The 22,378-nt window shown below is 37.0% G+C and overlaps 1 pseudogene; it reads right to left on the bottom strand.

The window, feature by feature from the left end:
- Positions 1-20,343: 20,343 nt before the first annotated feature.
- On the bottom strand, positions 20,344-21,308 carry LOC149175067 (uncharacterized; annotated as a pseudogene).
- Between the last annotated feature and the right edge of the window lie 1,070 nt (positions 21,309-22,378).

Here is a 22,378-nt window from a genome sequence, read left to right as displayed (position 1 = left end):
AAGAGTTGGGTTGGATATGTTTAACCTGATTATATTTCTCGAGTCAGAATGTGTTTATCTTGTTTATTTTTCAGGAATCGAGATGTGTATATCCTCGGATAGTTTGTGAGACTTTCCTTTTCTGGTAATATATATATATGAGACAACAAGTGGCAATGATGATTACTAATTTTTAGATACAACAACTAGTAAGCAAGAAATGAAAATGAATAAAGACGAACTAAAAGAACTTCCCACTATATGCAGTGCTGGACAGTAAATTACAATTCTTAAGCCCTTCCAGTCGTTGTCGATCCTTATTCGTAGTGGAAAAATCTAATCAACTAATCCTAAAAAAGAATAGGTGACCCAAATTATGTTAACTCGAAGCAGGATTTTTGGCCTACATAGAATCCTCGTGTGACAACTACATGTACAGATAAGAAAAATACCTCAATTTATCCATCATACCACCATTTTACGTCTGCCTCGAGAGCGACTGTAACATTCGTTCGTCGCTGAGAAAACCTATATAAAATTATGATTTGATCCCTTCGAACCTCACTTTGGTCATTGCAGTAGAAATCAATTAACCCTAGCTTTCAACTATGATGATGGGCCATCTTCATCTCAATTGAAAATTCAGAAAACAATAATCTGCAATCTACATTCTTGTAGTATGACAATGTACTCTTGAATTTATGTGGATATTTCATAATTCTATGTGCAGGTCAATTATTTAACCTATCTTCTGGCCATCAGATTTTAAGATATTCTAAAATTGCAATTTAGATAAAAGATGCTTTAATATATTTAGGATATTCCCAAATCTGCAATCCAAATAAAAGATGTCCTCAATGTACCTTTTTGTAGATTCATATTCTGAAATAATCCAAAAATCTAAAAAAATAACATTCAACAATAATTTGCAATCTAGCTCCGCTCAAGTATAACAATGTATTGTCATGTTATCTAATTATTTCTACCAGTGTTTATTAGAAAATAGAGAGAGATCGGATAGTGATTACACACAACACCAAACACACTTTGATATCTTTATTGATCACAATTGTTACGAATATATAGGACATAAAACACTGACTTCGACACGTCTAGATCACGACTACTTCTCATACATAGGAAACAGCAACTTCTAGATTGACGTTTAGGGACTCACAATGACAACTCACAACAACACGTGGAAGCATTAATTCCAACACCCTCCCTTAATGTTTACATGTAACAAATATAAAAACACACATTACAACAATAAATAAATCTCTACCATATTTCTCTGATATGGTAGTCACTAGCACTCATATCCACTTTGAAATTTCACTGTTACCACTCTTTTTTTCACCACACTTTCGAGCTTCCCAATTGATCCATTTAAGACATAACCACTTCACACCATGAGGGTTCGATTTGTGGGGAAGTGGATTGATTTTATAGTGGTGTCAGTGGGGGCCAACGACCTGACAACCTGTTATGGATTTTTACGAGTCATAGTTGTTATTGAATACATAACTGTAATAATAAAGTATAAATGGAGAAATTGGTCAATTTGAGCAATCAATGATACGATGGAATAGGTGTTGTTTTTGTTTTTTTGTTTTGTTTTTTGTTTTAAGAGTTATATTTAAGTGTGATTCTTTTTGGAGTTTTTAGTAAATTTTTATTTAAAATTTGGTAAAAATATTGTGAAATTTTGATTTGTATTATTTAAATTGGTTTTTGATTATATACCGATTCACTTTTAATTTATTTATCAAATTTAAAATTTCAATAAATCTTTACCAAATTTTAAATAAATCAAAAAAAAATTAAAATTAATTGATATATGAGCCAAAACCTCTCTAGGCCAATAAAGTTTATATATATATATATATTTGAAAAGTTGTGCTGAAAGTATTTACGTGACTATATCATTTAAATTTTGATTAGTGGGGTTGAAAATATTGAAGTTATTATATGATTTTAAAATCTGTAAGTGATTAATTTAATATTGAAATGATAAATATTTAAGTGATTTGTTTATTTAAAAATGCGCAATCATTTTGTTAAAATTTAATATTGAAATGATAAATTAAGTGATTTTCTATATTTAAAATTGTGTAATGATGTACCATAAATGTAAGTTGTAAAGTGATTAAAATTAAAATGGTGTAATAATGTAAAATAAATGTTTAATTTAAATATTCCAGTCATTAATGTGATTAATTTTAATATTGGAATATAAATTAAGTAATTTTATATTTAAAAATTTATTAATTTGAAATTGTGTAGTTTAAATATCATATGACTAATTTTAATATTGAAATATAAATTAACTAATTTGGAATATAAAATAAGTTTTTTTATTTAAAATTTTATTATCTATAATTTTTAGAAAGTATTATCTAGTTTTTGAACCAATAAGTCATAGATATTTTATGTTAGTTGTGTTTTTTATTTAGTTAATTAATTTTATTTTTATTAATGGTTTTTATTTTGTTTTATTTGAAAAATGTGGGTTTGTTAATTTTCCTGTTATTTATTTATATTTTTATTTAAGTTATTAATTATTATTATTTTGTTGTTATATATTAACACGATTAACCATATTTATTTATAGTTAAATGTTGATATCAATGGTCAATTATATTTACTCATGGTCAACCGTAGTTGACTATAATCAACCATGCTAAAACAAGCTCAACTATGATTAAACATGTTCAACAAGTTCAACTATATTCAACCATGGTCTAGACAACTTAACGATCGTTAACCATGGTCACCATGGTTAACCATATTCACTATATTAAGCATTGACAACTATGGTCCAGCATGTTCACCCATAGTCAACCTTGTTCCAAAGAGCTCAACCATAGTCAAACATGGTCAAGAAGTTCCACCTTAGCCAACCATGGTGAAACCATCTCAATAATGGTCTCCATGGTTAACCATATTTAACCATAATTTTCCATGGTCAACCACGTTCGACCCTGATCAACCCTTGTCAACCATAGTCGACAATCATCAACTATGGTTGACCCTCTTCAAGTATCGTTAACCATAATCAACCATATCTTGACCATATTTAACCTTAATCAACCAATGTTAACCATAATCAACTATGGCCCAATAATCCTCCCCATGCACGTCCATCGTAAACGAACACAACTAGATTAAAAGTAGTTCATATACACATATTGGAACAACTAATTTAGCAAGGTGAAAAAAAAGTTGGTCCACTTTATTAGTTGTATGTTTAGAAAACAATATTATTTGTAGTAAGTGAATATGTCTTATCTCAAGTAATCTAAACCTCAACTCAATTTGAAAGTCATTTCCACTCATTTACTCCATGTGGAGGATGAAGTTATGTATAGTACAATCTAAGCTTTCAACATGATGAACTGAGATGCAGTGATAATCACGATGGAAGGTAGAACCATCACCTCATTATGTATGAGCAATGTCTAGAACCACTTCCATTGCTATTCAATATCTTCATTTGAACCCTATAATGTTATATTTATGCACAATCTTCCAACTCTATTCTTTGTAGAGAGCTTCTTGGTTGTCCTCTCATTTTTTATCTCTTGCCCTCTCTACTTGTCATGACCCTTCATTTGACATGTCATGGGAAAGATCCAATTTTCCAAATCAAAGTGGAGTTGGCAACGCACACTACAACGATAGCCTTTGACCACTCCTTCTCACCAACTATCAAATAAAGTATTAAGGCTCTAAATAATGATTTCAATTTATCATGCAAATGAGGAGATTGATATCATACTTAAAGGCTTTGTCATGGACCTCAAAATCTATATAATCTAGATTACCAAATTTTTTAATATCCTATAATTATGTTGACACACTCAAAGTGGAAAAGTTTATTAGCTTTATTGTCACCCTCTACACTTAGTTGGCAGAAAGACATGGAGGTATCCTTCTTTCAAAGTGTGTTGGATGGTCCAAGAACAACCTTATTGACATCTCCAGGGATCCATCAATATAGGAGACTCACCATTGTTATCTCCTCCAAGTGATATGGTTTTTGTGTTTGCAATGAACAACTCTATTATCACTTTACTCTTGTTTGCAATAAAAAAGAAACTCCACTCAACCATTTCCTATCTGGAAGATTGGTTCAAAGTTATCCACTAACCTAATGGCACTCCTAAGTATTATAGCTCTATTTCAACCTAGTTTCCCTTTGGGAGGCTTTTATCATTTTTTGCTTTTATTTATTTATTTTTAACCATGTCATATAAAATAGATAATCTATTGCACATCCTTCATTGTAACACTATTCTCAAGCCACAACCTCCTTGTTTCTCTTGAATTATATATCTTTATGATTAACGAGAAAAATAATAGAATACAGTTCTTTTTTATAAATACAAAAATAACACAACTTATCATTATAGAATTGTTAATAGATATTGTTATTATTAATTTCTGTAAATTTTGTTTAAAATAACATTGATTTTAGACTTATGTGATCCATATCGCTATTGAGAATGTATTTAGGATTAATCACATCATTAGATTTGATTCAACATTTCGAACTGTTAATTTTGGGTAGCATCATATGTGCTCTAGATTCGAAATTTTGTGGAGGGGATAGAACACATGAGGTCTCCAAGACCGAGAAATTGTTTGGAGAAATTCCACCCGGATGAGGAGTTATTAAAAAAATTAATATTTTAATGAATTCCTAAGTCTAAACTTAGGAAAATAAAAATATTAATGTGCATTAATAAAGATATGGGCGAGAAGCTTCTAAGAGACAAGGATCAAGTCTGTTCTAATCTTAGCCATTGATTAGATACTTAATCTCGACCGTTGATTCATCAACAACAAAAGTATAAGAGAAGACTTGAGAGTCATTTGGAGATACACCGAGCAAATACTCAATACCTCGAGAGAAATCGATTCTCAAGGAGAAGGAGTTCGATTTCAGAGGGAGAGTTGCAGGGTGAAGGAAGAGAAAGGTATCAGCAGAAGTCAGTGGCTGAAGAGGAGGTGACGCAGGGCATTCGAGAGACAGTGCAGAGGGAAGAGCAAGGAGAAAGCACCATTCTAGACGCAGTCCTCATGTAGACTGACGCAAAAGTGACGCAGAGGTGGGAGAAGGGTCTCAAAGGTCTCAGAACTTCTCCAAGAGGAGGAGAAACTTTGTCTCAAGTGTTTTCTCTCAGAAGTGTCCCAGTTTTCTATGAAATCATTCATTGTGAAGAAATTGTTGTTGAAGATTAATAAAATCCTCATTTTTTGCACCAGTTTTCCCACATCAGGTTTTTCCGAGGAAAATTGTCCAAACACAACTATGTTGATGTGATTGACTCTTGTGCTTGTATATCACTCTTATCTTCTCTATGTAATTATGTGATAAATGTAGTAGAATTTATTTTAATGTTTACTGAAAGGTTTCGTAAATAACTTATTGTGAGAAATAAGTAAGTGAAATAAATCAGTTACTGCAGTAGAATTTCATGTTAGAAATTTTCACATGGTATCAGAGCAGAGATCAGGAAACAAGATTGAAGAATTTGCTATGAGTCGGGAGCATGATGCCAAGGCAGCAACTAAGAGGAACTCACACAGATCTCCGGAGAAACAAGATAGCACAAAGAACATGGATCACGATTATTCTATGTTAGCTTCGAGACTGGAATAAGAAGTCACTTGCTTAGCAAGTTCTACCTCCTCTGAGGTTTGGTATATATATAGTGGAGCTTCCTAACATATGACAAGAATACGAGAATGTTTTTCGAATTATCAAGAAGAAAGGATGAATTTTTAGATCACTATGGGAAATAAGGCAAAGTGTACCCCCGTAGGAAGAGGTAATGTATCCTTTCAAACAGAATCAGGGGATCGACTTTGAGAAACCAATGTGCTTCTTGTGCCATTATTGGGGATGAACATACTCTCTGTATTTCAGCTTCAAAACAAGGGCTATGACGTTTTCTTCATTAAGGATAAAGTATATGTCAAACACCTGAGTTGGAAAAAGAAGGCTCAAATTGGAATCAAAAGTAATAGGTTGTATCGATTATAGTTAGAATCCCCAATGGCACTGATAGGCAGCAGTGGGGATAAACATTTGAATGAACTATGGCACAAAAGGATGGGACACTTACACCATGGGGCTCTAAGAATTCTCAAGAAAACAGTATCAGGAGTTCCAGAATTAAGTATCGAACGAGATGATACATGTAGAGGATGTGCATTAGGCAAGTATGCTAATGCAGTATTTTCCATAAGCAACAATAGCATTAGGAGTGTTCTGGGATTGATAGACTCATATCTGCAAACCCATGTCCACAAAAGCTCTTAGTGGTGCCGAATATTTCGTCACGTTCATTGATGACCATTCCAGAAAGACTTGGATCTACTTTCTAAAAACCAAGGATGAGGGTTTTGGTCGATTCAAAGAGTTCAAAGCTCTAGTTCAGAATCTGACGGGAAAGAAGATAAAGATATTACTCTTAGACAATGGTGGATTGATCCAGGTGGATGTTGGTGGCCACCCACCTATCCCATTTGGACCCCCACAACTGTCTCTTTCAGCTTTTTCAGTTTCCTAAATTATAGCACAGTTTACTATTTTTAGCAGTTTTTCGGGTCCTGAACTTCCGGAGCCGTTTTGAGGCCCTAAACGACATTTTTTGAGAAATATGGGGCAACATGGGTCCATGGACCGATGTTGCCTCCCAAAGTGGTAGTACTCGGATAGATCTTTCTAACGAGCTATTGTACACGTCAAACGGAGATTGTATGCCAAAGTTACGACCCCGGGAAATTGATGTACCAATTTACCCAAACAGGGCCCACAATTTGGTGTTTCATCTTCTAGGGTTAGGTTTCAGGATGTGAAAGGTTTTCCATTATTTCTCAACAATAAATAGGCCTTCTAGCCTCATTGTAACACAGTTCTGAACAGTTCAGAGGCATGTAGCCACCACATCTCTTCTCAGAGATAAGCTATCATCGCCCTAGCTGGTTTATTTCCATTTCTATTTGTAAGTATATTTCGGTATTTTATAGTAATGAAATGAAGTATTATTTCTACTGCATATCTGTCTTTATGGTTATATCTGTGTTTTATTGCGTTCCTGTTTAAATCTGGATTAGTGGTATCAGAGCGGTATGCTTTTTCTCTATTTTTCTTTGCATGTCCCCAACGAGGTCGGGATATAAGGAGTTATGGCTTGAACTAGTCGAACCTTTGCAAGACCAGCCTCGCAAATCTCGACGACCTCCCATGGAGGATGAGAAGAAAGACGAGGGGGCAGGAGATCCTATCAAAATCTTGCTCGAAGAAGCCCTCGAGCAGTAAAGGAATGCAATGATGGATAGATTTGCACAGATCCTTCAGTGGCTACCCAGAGGCGATGCATCGGCTTCCAACAGCTACTCTGGAAACGCCACACTGTTTAAGGTACAAGTTAATTTTGAAATCCCCATCTTCGAGGGTCAAATAGACGCAGATGCTGTAGATAAATGGTTAAATCTGCTAGATAGGTATTTTTCTGTTCATGAATTTTCAAATCGGGAAAAGATTGCTTTCGCTCTTCTCAAAGCAGCCCCCCACGTCAAGGACTAGTGGGAAACCTACTGTGAGCAGAAGGATGAAAGTACAGGATCACTATTTTCACCCGCACCCACTTGGAATGACTTCCGGGATGTCATCAAGGAGCAGTACTACCCTGTCGGAAGCTATGAGGACAAATACATCAAATGGACTACACTGCGGCAGGGACGAGACCAAGATGTGCCGGAGTTCACAAACATTTTTCATACCCTTCACACACAGTTGGGTATCAAAGATTCTGAGCTGCATCTGGTACTCAAATACCGCGGTTGCCTACACAGATACATCCAGGAAGAGATGGGGTTCTTGAACATCTCCTCACTCAGCACAGCATACCGATACGCTGTCAAAATCGAGCAAAAGTTCAAACAGAAGAAGCGAGACTTTGGATCTGCAAATCCGAAGCCCAAAGGACAAAGCCAAGGCGAGGTGACCCAAGACAACCCATCGAAGCCGCAAGAAAAGAACAACACCACGAAGCCGAAGAAGGAAACAGGAAAGTGGTGTGAGTTCCATAAGAGTCCCACTCATAACACAAGTGTGTGTCGGACCAAGCAGTCGCTGGTGGCCGAGTTGAAGGTTTCCGAATCAGATGCATTTTCTGACCCTGAGCCAGAACCTGACAAGGGGAATGGCAAAGGGAAGCAGATCATTGATGCAGATCCCAGCGCCACTGTTGCCACTGCCAAGATCCAGAAGAATGAACCTGCAGATCCAAAAGAGGGGGAGCGTCTTTTGCACTCACAAATGTGGGTGAAGGGTTCGTCGCTGCAATTCATTATCGATAGTGGTAGCCAAAAGAACCTCATTTCAGCAGAGGTCGTGAAGTGGTTGGGCCTACCGACTACACCGCACCTGCAGCCATACAGTATCAGGTGGCTTCACGAAGGACGAGATCTGAAAGTTTGCCAATAGTGCCGCCTTCCCTACAGCATCAAACCCTTCACAAACGAGGTATTGTGTGATGTTACACCCTGGATGTTTGTGATGTACTATTAGGCCAGCCATACTTGTGGAGGCGACATGTTGTGTATGAGTCAAGGCCTCGCGCTGTCATTATTTCTTTGGGTGATTCATTATATCGGATACCGGAGGTAGCCCCACCTACCGCCACCTCTTTGATCACTGCTAAGAAAGGCAGCAAGTTCATCTCCCAGACTAGGAAATTCATCTGTCTGGCTCACTCCCAAAGTAAGGGGAAGATCATTGCTACATCCATGAACCCACAAAGGGTTCCTCCACGCAGCAGCAGCAACAAAGGGATACGGTCATGATAGAACACAGGAACAACTTCTCCTCACCCACAGGGGTACCACACAAGTTTCAGGTGGGCGACAAATTTTGGTTACATCTGCAGAGGGAACGCCTTACCAGAACCCATCAGAAACTCAGACCACTTCGACATGGTCCTTACACCAGTACCAAGGCTGCGAGGAATAATGCCTTGGCACATAACATTCCTCCATTCCTTCGTTTGCACCAATTGTTCAATGGGTATCGTCATTGACCATGCTTCCCACCATTACTGGATACATCAAAGATTGCAGAACAGCTCATCAGAGACCCAGCTCAGCAGAAGCTTCCTCATCGTAGGGAGGAACTCAACGCAATGGGGACCATTGCTTCCTAAGGGGGGAGGAATGATCCAGGTGGATGTTGGTGGCCACCCGCCTATCCCATTTGGACCCCCACAACTGTCTCTTTCAGCTTTTTCAGTTTCCTAAATTGTAGCACAGTTTACTATTTTTAGCAGTTTTTCGGGTCCTGAACTTCCGGAGCCGTTTTGAGGCCCTAAACGACGTTTTTTGGGAACTCTGGGACAACTTGGGTCCATGGACATCGATGTTGCCTCCCAAAGTGGTAGTACTCAAATAAACCTTTCTAACGAGCTATTGTACGCGTCAAACGAAGATTGTATGCTAAAGTTACGACCCCGGGAAATTGATGTACCAATTTACCTAAACGGGGCCCGCAATTTGGCGTTTCATCTTCTAGGGTTAGGTTTCGGGATGTGAAAGGTTTTCCATTGTTTCTCAACAATAAATAGGCCTTCGAGCCTCATTGTAACACAGTTCTGAACAGTTCAGAGGCATGTAGCCACCACATCTCTTCTCAGAGATAAGCTACCATCGCCCTAGCTGGTTTATTTCCATTTCTATTTGTAAGCATATTTCGGTATTTTACAGTAATGAAATGAAGTATTATTTCCGCTGCATATCTGTCTTTATAGTTATATCTGTGTTTTATTACGTTCCTGTTTAAATCCGGATCATGGATAATACATCGACAAGGACTTTACTGATTTTTGCGCAAGGGAAGGCATCATAAGAGAGTGGATAACCCCTATAATCTGCAACAGAATGGAGTAGTAGAAAGGAAGAATCGGACTATTGTTGAAGTAGCCAGGGAGATATTGTATGATCAAGATATGCCCAAGTTTCTATGGGTAAAAGCATGCAACATGGCAGTGTATATCCAGAATAGAACTCCTCACGAGGCATTAGGTAATATTACTCTGGAGAGTATCTTTACTGGTAAGAAGCCTGAGGTGAGTCATTTTAGGATATTTGGGAGTTTTTCATACTACCATGCACTCGAAGAAAAGAGGAAGAAATTGGATCAGACTACAAAGAAAGGATATCTTGTAGGATATAGCGAGAATGCTAAGGCATATAAATTCTATCTTCCGGGGAATAGGAAGATCGTAATTCGATAGGATGTAAAGTTCACGGAGGACAGATCCTTCAGAAAATCCTGAGAAATGTCGTCCGAAGAGCAGTCCAAGGATGATCCGTTGGTCCAGCCATTTCGACCAGCTAAAACTAGCGCCAGTATTTCTCTTGAAGACAAAACTCCAGAGGTGGAGCCTCAGGAAGAGGAGGAGCAGAAAGATATACACACTACAAGTGGTAGAATGAGCTGGGAATTTTGACAGATACTACGAGATGCAGAGTATTTTTTCCGAGCACCCAAGATCTAGAAAAGGGAGCGTAGACAACTAGACAGATACCAAGCTTTGGTGGCTCAGGTTGGAGAACCCTCCCATTTTCAGGAGGTCGTTCAACATCAAGTATGGGTAGATGTTATGGTGGAAGAATACAGTTCCATAATGGTCAATGATGTCTGGGAAGTGTTACCTAGGCCCCAAGATAGGTCAGTTGTAGGGTTGAGATGGCTCTACAAAGTTAAATACGTTGCAGATGGCAGTGTAGAAAAATACAAAGCTAGGTTTGTGGCTAAGGGGTTTGCTCAGAAGGAAAGGATAGACTATGAAGAAACCTTCACCCCAGTAGTCAAGTATACTTCTATTAGATCCGTGATATCCCTTGCAACTCAGATGGGGTGGGAGATTCACCAGATGGATGTCAAGATGACGTTCTTGAACGTGGTGATAGAAGAAAAAGTATACATTGAACAACCAGAGGGGTTTAAGACACATGAGAAGGAATCTCATGTATGAAGATTGAAGAAAGCTTTGTATGGGCTTAAACAAGCACCTAGAGCATGGTACAGTTCAATTGATGGCTACTTGTAGAAGATGGGATTCGTCAAGAGTGACGCAGATCCTAACCTCTACTATATGTGTGTAGAGAATAAGCCTCTAATCCTAGTTTTATATGTGGATGATCTCTTTCTAGAAGGATCATCCAGGTTCATCAAGGATTGCAAGGAGAACCTAGCCACAGAATTAGACATGAAGGATTTGGGACGGATGCATTATTTCCTAGGGTTAGAAGTTTGGCAGCATAAGGGTGAATTTTTCCTTGGGAAAGGGAGATACACTACAGAGATTTTGAAAAGGTTCAGAATGCAAGACTGTAGACCTATGGCTACTCCAATGATCACCAATTGGAAGAATATTGATGCATCCGAAGATAAAGAAGTCGATCCCACCTTGTACAGGAAGCTCATAGGGTCCCTGATGTATCTGGTCAATACGAGGTTAGACATTTGTTATGTTGTGAACACCCTCAATGAGTTCATGGTAGAACCAAAGAGGTCACACTAGGTAGTAGCCAAGCATGTTCTCAAATATATCTGAGGAACAGTCGAGCATGGACTATTGTAGACCCAAGGTAATGGCATCAGGTTGAGTGGGTTCACTGACGCGGATTGGACTGGAAGTTTAGCAAATCGGAAATGTACCACTGGGTACTATTTCAACATTGGATCAGGAATGACCTCCCGGTGTAGTAGGAAACAAAAATCCGTGGCTCTGAGCTCAACTGAAGCTGAATATATGGCAGCTAGCACAACTTTGTGCGAAGCCATATGGCTTAGGAAATTGCTTGTCAGTCTATTCAAGAGAAAGATGAAAGCGACCAGTATTTTGTGTGATAATCAAAGTTGCATCAAGCTCTGTGAGAATCCAATATTTCATTATTGGTCGAAGCACATTGATACCAGGTGTCACTTTATCAGAGACTGTGTCCAACGAGGGGCAGTACAGTTGAGGTACACCCCAACAGGAGAACAGGTGGCAGACATTCTCACCAAGGCCCTAGGAAGAACAAAGTTTGTTTATTTCAGGGAGAAGATGGGGATGGTGAAGAACAAATTTCAGTAGCAAAAGCGGATAGTATAAGGAGTTGCAATGCAACAGTTAGTAGTGACAATACTATGGGAAACATGATGCAACATATTCAGAGGGAGTTGCGGTACAGATGTAGTAGTGACAGTTACAGTGTCATGGAAAACAGTACGGGTTGCAATAGCGAAGTGGATGAGGGGTAGTTGTTAGAGCATCAACAGTGCAGAGGACCAATGTCGTGGATCAATGTGATGCTTATGTTAGGAAGTATTACTAGAGCACATTCCTCGCTAAGAGGGGGTGTTGATTTTGGGTAGCATCGGAAGTCCTCTAGCTCCAAAATTTTGTGGAGGGGCTAGAACACATGAGATCTCCAAGACCCAGAAATCGTTTGGAGAAATTCCACTTGGATGAGGAGTTATTAAAATAATTAATATTTTTAATGGGTTCCTAAGTCTAAACTTAGGAAAATGAAAATATTAATGGGTGTTAATAAAGATATGGGTGAGAAGCTTCTAAGAGATGAGGATCAAGTTTGTTTTAATCTTAGCCATTGAATAAAGACTTAATCTTGGTCGTTGATTCATCAATAGGAAAAGTATAAGAGAAGACTTGAGAGTCATTTGGAGACACACTGAGCAAATACTTAGCTTCCCAAGGGAAATCGATTCTCAAGGAGGAGTTCGATTTCACGGGGAGAGTTGCAGGGTGAAGGAAGAGGAGGGTATCAGCAACAGTCAGTGACTAAGGAGGAGGTGACGCAGGGCATTCGAGAAATAGCGTAGAGGGAAGAGCAGGGAGACAATACCATTGGAGATGCAGTCCCCACACAAGCTGACATAGAGTGATTCAGACGTGGGAGAAGGGTCTCCAAGCTGTCAGAACTTCTCCAAGAGGAGGATAAACTTTGTCTCAGATGTTTTTTCTCACAAGTGTCTTAGTTTTTTGTGAAATCATTCCTTGTAAAGTGAGTGTTGTTGAATATTAATAAAACCCTCATCTGTTGTACCGGTTTTCTCACATTGGGTTTTTCCAGGGACAATTGTGCAAAAAAAATTGATGATGTGATTGATTCTTGTGTTTGTATATCACTATTATCTTCTCTATGTAATTATGTGATAATTGCAGTAGAATTTATTTTAATGTTTACTGAAGGGTTTCGTAAATAACTTATTGTGAGAAATAAGTAGGTGAACTAAATCAGCTCCTGTAGTAGAATTTAGTGTTAGAAATTTTCACAGGAACCATCAATTGTGGTTCATCCTCAAGACAAGGATAAAAAACCAGATCTATCATTAGGTATAAATAGCAGAGATGCATCATGTCCCAGAAATAGTCGTTGAAAAATAAACTTATTTTTTTTGTAATTAAAGTTATAAGATGAACATTAGAGAAGACCCGATCCAAAAATATTGAAAATAGTTTCTAGTTACATGAAAACGTTAATTAAAAGTGAATATAATTAGTATTATTAAAAACAAAAATCAAAGAAATATCGAATATATATATATATATATATATATATAGATAACCCTTAGGAAAAGGAATATAACAAATCTAACTTTTTATGTTCCTTTTCCTAACCGTTATATATATATATATATATATATATATATATATATATATTCATTTTAGAATGTGAGGGCTTCAAAGACAATAATATGCTGGCAGCTAGCACTTAGGATAATCTATTTAGCGTGTCGAGAAGCTGGGAGTATTTATTATAAAGCTTCACAAAAAAATGGTTGAATACATCAAGTAGATGAAGAAGCAATCTGTCCCATAGGCTATCTTTAGCCTCGTGGACATTAAAATAATTTCTTTCTTTATTTCTTGACTATTTATACCTAATGATAGATTTGGCTTTTCATCTTTGTCCCAAAGATTATGCATCTCAGCTATTTATACTTAATGATAGATCTGATTTTTCATCTTTGTCCTTAAAATAAACCACACTAGATAATTCCAAATGTTAACTCAAATTGATATAATTAATCTAAAATACATTCTAAATAAAATAACACAAAACAATTTTAAAAACATAATTTCTTTACTAATTAAAAACAATTTTTTTATTTTTTATTTTTTATTTTTATTTTCTCTATCTAAAAATAAATATTATTTAATTAACTTTTTATATACACATAAATTTTCGCATTTCCATATTTTAGTAAACCATTTAAAATCTTAAAATTTCAGCCCGCTGATCAATAAATAAAAAAAGTCAGAAACACCAAAAAGACAATGAGAATCACGCTAGTTTTAGTCTGTCTCCCTCAAAATTGGAGGGTGCTTGACTTTACATTAAAAAAATTGTATTTATCTGAAACACGCCTGTTTCACGTGAAAAAACTATTATTTTAGTCCAGCGTGTTTTCTGTGAGTTTGCGAAAATAAACTTATCGTTCATGGGCACGGGGTCTTCCACAGCTAATTATCACCACAAAACGAAATTCAATATCATATTAATTATGACATTAAATTATAAAATCATTTAAAATAAATAAATAAATTCCTTTCAAAAAAATTATTTTTATTTTTTAATTTATCAGATAAGAGATAGACGAATTAAATATGTTTTTATACGAAGGACCACACAAATAAGTCGATCCCATCAAATAATTTTATTATATCTTATAAAATAATTAAAAATATTACTTTAATTTAAAACAAAAACAAAAAAAATTCTAAAATGTATCTTAAAATTATGTGGATTTTGAATGCTTAAAGTAAAAAGAAAATATCAATCTTTCACTTTTCATCTCATGAAAGGTATTATTGTTTCTGGTGTTTTTACCTACATAGACAAACTCCTTCATGAATTTTCTTATTTTTGCTACCCAAAAGTGATTTTCTTCCCTTTTCAGGGACTAGCGTAATTATTTTGGTGCTTATGAAATGCTAAATTTGGTCCTTTTTCTTCATCAAAAGTGGATTTAAAATTTTCAATTCAGTTTAATAACATTTTTCACATTTTGGATTTCCATGTATTTCAATATCCCTATACTCTCCTAGTGTCAGAAGAACATCTCCCAATTTAATATTTGTACACTCCCCTAGTGTCACAAAAACATTTTTCACATTTTGTATTTCCATACATTGCAATATCCTTATACTCTTCCCGTGTCCTAAGAACATTTTTCACATTTTGGATATACATGCCTTTGGAGAAAAAGTCAAGTAATGTATATAATAGTCTTATTTACATTTTTTTTTTTGGTTTTCTTTGAGTGTACTATCAGTTATCTTCTCATATTTTTCAATGTTAGTTTATTTTTAAAACAATATTTCTCTAACGTGATTAGTGCATATGTTGCATAAACATGATGTCTTTTGTTTTGGCAACCCACTATGGTGTGAAAGCAGCCTGCACTACCAATGATATTATCATGGAGCACCATGAGTAATGCATCATATCAACGTCAAAATAAACACATGAAAAAGTATGAGATGCATTCAAATATACCTAATGTGAACACATTTTGTTGTACCAATATTAATGAATACTACACACAAATATTGGTCATTTGATGGCCCTGCGTAACTACATGGATTAATTGGTACATATGTGACTTTCAATTGTTAAAGTTCATTATGTTCAATTGAAATATGTTTTTTTACATGTGAAATTTAATAATTCATAATATTCTTTCAATTGAAAATCATTATAGGTTAGAAAAGAATTTTTTTTGTATCGGAGTTGAAATTCCATATAATCATGGAAAATCTTATATCACTAGATATAGTATAAACGAATAAATGCATTAAACCTAGAGTTTGATTCCATAACTTATGAGGATGTGACCACCATGCTTTGGGACACTAACACAATGTTTCCATGGGATATCAACTTTGTAGGGACCCACCCTATGATATATTTTTTTGTTGGAATAATACAATAAGCTAAGAATACAACCATGAAGAGATAGCATTGAGAACTCATAAATATTAAGAACTTATATAAAACATCTATGAAATTCAATGCATTACACATATCATCTATTTTACATGTTGTTAACTATAGTCACAATGTATATAAAAGAACATTATAATAACATAGGTATTGTTCACCAGGAGATGAGATTCAATCTTGACTTGCCACTACTTTTACTCCCTTGTTGTTGTTCGCCTCCAAGTTCGAATTTTGACATGCTTGATCCGAATGTATTAACCCATCAGTTGACCTCCTAGCCTACTCCTCGAGTACTCTCCTTCCCCGTGAACCCCCGAGCTGCAATGGGGTTGTACAATGCAGGAAATATGCTCGCTAGTAGAGGAGAGCACTCCTTGGCTCAAGAGTCCCCTCTCTAAAGTCCTCTGCCTCACCAAACTCAGTTATAGCTTGTAGTCACTATTTTGACATAGTCTCATCCATCCAACAATAGAGTAAAAAAGGTCCCTTCTCCCATGGCTTACCCCTTCTTTTATAGGAGGCTTCATAGCTGACATTTGGAATTTCATGCATAATTAATTCTTTTTGTTAATCCAATAGTTTGATTATTCACCCACCCATGTGTCACTCTCTCACCAAAGATCTCCAAAATTATTTACTTAAATTTTAATTACCTCGGTTCTAACGTCATTTACCACTTGATGTGAATTTACAAGGTTTTCATATCTTGATTATATTTATTAATTTATTTATTTGTAATGATTCCAAAGGTGCCAAGCTAGTCGTGCCCTTCAAGAACTTCTCTTGAAGTTCCAAGGGTGTCACGCCTAACAGTTTATTTGTGATGCCAAAGGTGCCAAGTTGGTCATGACCTTCAAGAACTTCCCTTAAAGTTCCAAGGGTGCCACACCACTTGCCCTTCAAGCATCTAGTAGCTACGAGGGGAAAATATAGGTGCAATGACAAAGACTGCTATCATCTATTATGTTTCTTTCTATAGTGAGAATAATGGTGTTGGGGATCAAGGAATCTGCCTTGATACGCGCCCCCAGTAAAATCCTCATGAGCGACCCAAATTTGGGACCTTCCCCCATGGCATCATGATCTTCAAGGCGAAGGTGTTTCAACCTTTCCAACCCAAGTCACGGCGGGAGTGCTAGCAGGTGAGATCAGGGACACTGTCCCACCCCTCCCATGCAGTTCCATTCAACTGTACAACCCCATCACCTATATGTGAGTCATTCGGCCAAGCAACTAATCTGTCCCTGCAACCACTAACATATCATAAGAATATAGATATATATATATATATATATATATATATATATATATATAACAAGTTTCAAAATTGACTTAGAATATTAAAGACAAAATATTAATTTCCAGTCATCAATAATCATCAGTAACAAAGTTTCTTAGTGTTAGTCATTGTCATAATGCAATCATCAACATCACCTAGTCATTCACATCATTGTTCATTATGAACCAGAACTAATGTAAGTAGCTAACATAGGGGAGACATCCATCATGGCTATCATCATTATAACATCAATGGGAAACATACATATCCATCAAAGCTATCACCATCATAACATCAATATAAAACATACCTATCCATCAAAGTTATCATCATCATAATATCAATAGAGAACATACATAACCATTAATGCTACAATCATCGTAGTATCAATAGAGAACATGCATAACCATAAATGTTACAATCATCATAATATCACTAGAGAACATATATAACCATTAATGTTATCATCAGCATAATATCAATGGAGAACATACATAAACATCACAACCACTAATAATAGAGTCATGTGTCTAGATCCTCAACCTGAGGTCCTCAAAGAATAGAGTGCAGGCCTTAAGGCTAAATAAATGTTCATGTCATAGCATTGTCAGTCAACTAGAGCGGGGCACTACATACACCCCCTCTTAATAATAGACTTCGTCTCGAAGTCCTTGGAATAGGTAAGGAAAACGATGATGCATCTCCTTGGCGTCCTCCCAAGTGGATGAACTAGGACTATAATTGTCCCACTGGACCTTAACCTGGTCCACTAACCATCATCTAAGCTGCAAAGTTCGTTGGTCCAGTATGCGAACTGGTTCAACCATCATTGTTCCCTCGTCTGAAACCTGCAAATGGCCTAAGTCAATAACATGTGAAGGATCTGAAATATAATGACGCAAAACAGAAACATGAAACACATCATGCATACGCGCTAGAGATGGGGGTAATGCAAGCCTATATGCCATCGACCCTTTTCTTTCTAAGGTTTCAAAAGGTCCCACAAACTGTGGATACAATTTTTCTCCCTTTCCAAATCTTATAGAGTTCTTTTGGGGCCTTACTCTCAGGAACACCCTATCTCCCACTTCATAACTTTGGTCTATCTGATGAGTGTCAACATAGCTTTTTTGTCAATCTTGTGCTTCTTTTAGCCTCCCCCTAATCATAGTAATTTGTTCTTCCATCTCTTGCACCACTTGGTTCTATTAATACTCCGTCCTCTAGTTGGTCCCAACTGAAAGGTGTTCTACAAGGTCTTTCATACAAGAACTCAAATGGCACCATCTTACCTGTATTATCAATAAATTCTTCAAGGCCCTCAAATTTTTTTAGCACACTCTCTTGAGGCCCACACTCCTCTCTCTTAGGAAGTGAATAGACTTAAGCTCAACAATGTTTGGATAAATTGGAGAAGCAAAGCCACTTGTTTGTCATATTGCACTTGGTTGGTGAAATATCATAGTAGTGTCCTACTTCCAAAATCTATTGGTGTTTCAAGGACAACCTTATCGACATGTAAGTGGATCCATTAGTATAGTAGCCTCACCTTTATTACCTCCTTCAAGTCTTACGGTTTTTATGTTTGCAATGAACAACTCTGCTATCACTTTACTTTTAATGATTGTGAAAATAATTCCACATAGTACCAATTTGACTTCCAATACGATAAATTGGCCTTGAGATCTATAACTGTACTTATGGCACTTCAAAGTACTATAACTCTAATTCAGCCTGGTAATTGTACTTATACCACTTCTAAATACTATAACTCTATTTCAACAATTTTTTTTAGAGAATTTTTATTTATTTATTTGTATTTTCAAGTATATCATAAACTAAAAATTTATAAAATATCTCTAATTTCTTAAACCACCAAAAACTAAAGCCCCCTCCTCTTTACTTTTATACATGTTTATGAGCAACCTAGAATATAATTCTTATTATAACACAATCCAAAAGAGCAAAACTTAAAATAAGACCAATCACCTTCTTCTTTTCTTTTTTTTGTCTCCTCCAATATGGTATGCATAAATTCAACTAATAGATTGTAAAAGTTGTCAAATACCCAAAGTATCCATTTATATCTCCATAACCCGAGGGACTCGAATCATAAGCTTTTCCTATATGCCCGCCTTTCACGAGTTAGGATGGGATGTGTTTAACCTGTTTATGTTTCTCGAGTTCGAATGTGATTATCTTGTTTATTTTTTCAGGAATCAGGAGGTGTATATCCTGGGATAGTTTGTGATCCTTTCCTTTTCTGGCAAAAATATATATAGACGACAGCAAGTAGCAAGGCTGATTACTAATTTTTGGATACAACTAGTAAGCAAGAAATGAAAATGAATAAAAACAAACTAAAAGAACTGCCCACCATATGCAGTGCTTGACCGTAAATTGCAAGTCTTAAGCCCTTCCAACGGTTGTCGATCCTTTTTCGTAGGAGAAGAATCTAATCAACTAATCGTCAGATAGAATAGGTGACCCAAATTATGTTAACTCAGAGCAGGCTATTTGGTCTACACAGATTCCTCGTGTGACAACTACATGTACAGATAAGGAAAAGCCCTCGATTTATCCATCACACCACCACTGTACTTCAGCCTCCAGAGCAACTGTAACATTCTTTCGCCGCTGAGCAAACCTATGTAGCATTATGATCTGATCATTGTAGTAGAAATCAGTTAATCCTAGCTTTCGATTATAATGATGGGCCATTTTCATCTCAATTGCAGATTTAGCCAGCAATGATTGCATGATTTAGCCAGCAATAATTTGTAATCTACAATCTAGTAGTATAACCATGTATTCTTGAATTTATCTAGATATTTCAGAATTCTATGGACAAGAACGAAATCAATTATTTGACCTAACTCAGATCGTGAGATATTCCAAAATTTGCAATCCACATAAAAGATTCTTCAATATATCTGGGATATTCCCAAATCTGCCCTCCAAATAAAAGATGCCCTCAACGTACCCTCTTACAGATTCAGATTCTGAAATAATCCAAAAATCGAAAAAAATAACATACAACAAGAATCTGCAATCTAGCTCCGCTCATGTATAATGATGTACCGTCCTGTTATGTAATTATTTCTACCAGCATCTGGGCTATGTGGAACGACCTTCTTGTCTTTTGCTTAATAGTTTCTTCAATGAACGAAGACGAATGGCGGGGGATATGAGCCACTGCCCACATGGCGGAAATGCCTGCTGATCATTACTCGGGAATGGCCTGTGGTAAAGAAAAACTGACCACTCTTCACGATATGTCGAGGGTTTTACCAGAAGTCGTTGAGGTCCCTTGGTCGAAGAAGGCGGTGTTTGACATGGAATAAACCCTCTTTTGTGTTGCCTAGAAAAACATCTTCATGGCATGAGTCGGAGACGGAAGAACCTCGTCGTGCCTGCACACAGGGCAGAGATCAATGTCGATTTCGGGTTCTATGAAGGTCTAAGCATTGCCCTCTGAAACGTTGGGCAGGCGCACCTGCTGATCCGTTTCAGAGGCGGCCCCCGACACGGCCTCCTCGTTGGCTATTACGACCGCGATGGAATCGGCAGACATTTCGGGCTGGGCGCTGGCTCGACACAGCGGGCAAGTCGATTGCGAGTAGAACCACATGTCGGTGCAGTCGACGTGGAAGGTGTGATGGCATTTGGGGAGCAGTCTCACCTTCTCCTTCTCCTGAAATTCGGACAAACAGACGGCGCACTGGAGCCCGTCTGTGTGATTCTCCCTCCGATAGACGATCACGGGAAGCGCTTCTATGGCTGACTTGCCAAGGCCGACACTCTGGGGTTCCTGCTCACCGACAAAGGCTAAACGATGGCGTCGGAAAGATTCCCTGCGTCCCCGGAAGTAACGCGCGTAGATCTGCAGACCTACAACGAAGAGCACCGTCGTGAAGACAACCACGATGGCTGCCAGTAAGATTTTGCTGCTAATAGCCACTGCATTCGAATTGTAAGATGCATCATCCTCACTGAAACGGTGATCGTGAGAACCCATAGCCGGATAACAATCCGACAGTGAAACTGCTCTGGATGATCACTGTTATTTCTGTAATGCTCCAGCCGAGTCAGAGGCTGCCTTATAGGTTCGGAAATGATGATCTATTGTGGATATAAGAGGGTGGGGACAGTCCCAGTTCGATTTGTGGAAAGTGGATTGATTTTGTGGTGGTGTCAGTGGGGCCCAACGACCTGACAGCCTGTTATGGATTTTTACGAGTCATAGCTGTTATTGAATACATAATAAAGTCCACTAAAGCGCATGCACACGTAAGACACGTGCAACGGTTATTTCGGCTGTGAATTTTGAAACCATAAACGGAAAAATTCGTCAATTGGACCAATCAACGATCCTATGGAATAGGGTTTTTTCTATTCTTTATTTTTAGAGTTGTTTCTAAGTCTGAATTAATTTTTTTTTGGGGTGGGTTTTTTGGATTTTAATTTAAAATTTGGTAAAAAAAATTATTGTGAAATTTTAATGTACTATTTAAATTGATTTTGATTATATAAATTTAACATTAATTTATTTATCAAATTTATAATTTCAATAAATCTCTATTAAATTTTAAACAAATTATATAATAATAAAAAATTAGAAAATAATTAAAAAAAAAAATAACAATTCATATATACCAAAACCGAACTCTCTAGGTCAATAAGGTAAAAGAGAGATTTACCCAGAATTCCCCCTGGACATCCATTCCTTTAATCAGTATATGGGCCATCTGGAAATGGCGGAACAACTACTTGTTCCAGAACACTAGAGAGGACTTCCAACTGGAAATGGCGAAACAACTACTTGTTCCAGAACACTAGAGAGGACTTCCAACAGATCTTTCATAGAATCATAACAAATTTCAGAGTTTTTTCCCCTCAACCCAATCGTCCAAGTAACAATCCTCGCGTGCACATTAACTCACAGTTAATGTATCCAATGGGTTTTTTGACGGTGCAACACAAAAAGGTTTATGTGCTTTTGGGGTTTGGATATCCATATCCGAACAACTATCATACAGTTTTCTCTGGAATGGAGGAAATGGCACCAACAACAAGGCGGAAGCAATG

This window comes from Pinus tabuliformis, chromosome 4_1 (assembly GCF_031772625.1).
Source record: "Pinus tabuliformis cultivar Carrire ecotype Pingquan chromosome 4_1, CPIR1, whole genome shotgun sequence".
In the NCBI taxonomy this organism is placed as follows: Eukaryota; Viridiplantae; Streptophyta; class Pinopsida; order Pinales; family Pinaceae; genus Pinus; species Pinus tabuliformis.
The sequence above is the reverse complement of the archived record's forward strand: the minus strand, read 5'-3'. Positions and strand labels throughout refer to the sequence as shown.